The 2,026-nt window shown below is 36.0% G+C and overlaps 1 pseudogene; it reads right to left on the bottom strand.

The window, feature by feature from the left end:
- Window positions 1-244: 244 nt before the first annotated feature.
- LOC120615817 (tigger transposable element-derived protein 1-like) lies at window positions 245-2,016 on the bottom strand (annotated as a pseudogene).
- Between the last annotated feature and the right edge of the window lie 10 nt (window positions 2,017-2,026).

Here is a 2,026-nt window from a genome sequence, read left to right as displayed (position 1 = left end):
TGAGTCACAAGAATTTGTCGGTTTCCCAGTGCATATAAAAATTATGTTTACACTATAGTGTCATGTTAAGTATGCAAAATATTATGTCTAAAAAATGTACACATCTTAATTTTAAAATAGTTTATTGATACAAATATCTAATCTCTGTGTTGTATACCTGAGACTAGTATAATATTGTATGCCAACTGTAATGGAAATATTTAAAAAGTATTTAAAAATAAAAATGCTTTATTGCTAAAAGATGCTAACTTTCATCCGAGGCTTCACCAAGTCATAATCTTTTTGCTGGTGGAGGATCTTGCCTTGATGTTGATGGCTGCTGACTGATCAGGGTGATAGTTGCCGAAGGATGACGTGGCAGTAGTGATTTCTTAAAATTAAACCACAATAAAGTTTGCTGCATCAATTGACTCTTCCTTTCAGGAATAATTTATCTGTAGCATATGATGCTCTTTAATAGCATTTTTACCCACAATAGAATTTCTTTCGAAATTGAAGTCAATCCTCTCAAATCTTGCAGCTGCTTTATCAAAAAAGTTTATATCATATTCTAAATCCTGTGTTGTCATTTCAACAATCTTCACAACATCTTCACCAGGAGTAGATTCCATCTCAAGAAACCAGTTTATTTGCTCATCCATAAGAAGCAACACCTCATGTGTTAAAATTTTATCCTGAGATTGCAGCAATTTTGTCATATCTTCGGGCTCCACTTATAATTCTAGTTCTCTTGGTATTTCCACCACATCAGCAGTTACTTCCTCCACTGAAGTCTTGAATTCCTCCAAGCCATCCATGAGGGTTGGAATCAATTTCTTCCAAAATCCTGTTAATGTCGATATTTTGACCACTTCCCATGAATTACAGATGTTCTTAATGACATATAGTAGAGTGAATCATCTACAGAAGGTTTTCAACTTACTTTGCCCAGATTCATCAGAGGAATCACCATCTATGGAAGTGATAGCCTTACGAAATGTATTTCTTAAATAATAAGAACTGAAAGTAGAAATTCCTCCACTATCCATGGGCTGCAGAATGGATGTTGTGTGAGCGGGCATGAAAATAACATTAATCACATTGTACGGCTCTCCAGCAGAGCCCTTGGTGACCGTGTCCATTATCAACAAGCAGTAAAAATTTTGAGAAGAATCTTTTTTTCTGAGCAGTAGGTCTCACGTGGGCTTAAAATATTAAGTAAACCATGTTGTAAGAAGATGCGCTCTCATTTAGGCTCTGTTTTATTTATAAAGCACAGGCAGAATAGATTTAGCATAATTCTTAAGGGCCCTAGGATTTTTGAAATGGTAAATGAACATTGGCTTCAACTTTAAGTTATCAGCTGCATTAGCCCCTAATGAGAGAGTCAGCCTGTCCTTTGAAGTTTTGAAGCCAGGCATTGACTTCTTTCTAGCTATGAAAGTCCTAGAAGGCATGTTCTTTCAATCTAAAACTGTACTGTCTATGTTGAAAATCTGTTTAGTGTAGCCACCTTCATTAATTATCTTATCTAGATCTTCTAGATAACTTGCTGCAGCTTCTATATTAGCAGTTGCTGCTTCACCTTGCTCTTCTATGTTATGAAGAAGACTTATTTCCTTAAACCTCATGAACTGACTTTTGCTACCTTCAAAATTTTCTTCCTCAGTTTTCTCACCTCTCTCAGCCTTCGTAGAATTGAACAGAGTTAGGGTTTTGCTCTGGATCAGGCTTTGGCTCAAGGAAATGCTATGGCTGATTTGATCTCCTATCCAGACCACTAACACTTTCTCCACATCAGCAAAAATGCAATTTCCTTTTCTCATCATTTGTGTGTTCACAGAAGTAGCGCTTTTAATATCCTTCAAAAACTTTTTCTTTGCATTCATAACTTGGCTAACTGTTTGGTGCAAGAGGCATAACTTTGGGCCTATCTTGACTTTTGACATACCTTTCTTATTAAGCTTAATCATTTCTAGATTTTGACTTAAAGTGAGAGACATGCAACTTTCCTTCGCTTGAACATGTAGAGGCCATTATAGGGTTA

This window comes from Pteropus medius, unplaced genomic scaffold (genome assembly GCF_902729225.1).
Source record: "Pteropus medius unplaced genomic scaffold, Ma_sr-lr_union100, whole genome shotgun sequence".
In the NCBI taxonomy this organism is placed as follows: domain Eukaryota; kingdom Metazoa; phylum Chordata; class Mammalia; order Chiroptera; family Pteropodidae; genus Pteropus; species Pteropus medius.
Note: the sequence above shows the minus strand (reverse complement) of the source record. Positions and strands in the feature narration are given on the sequence as shown.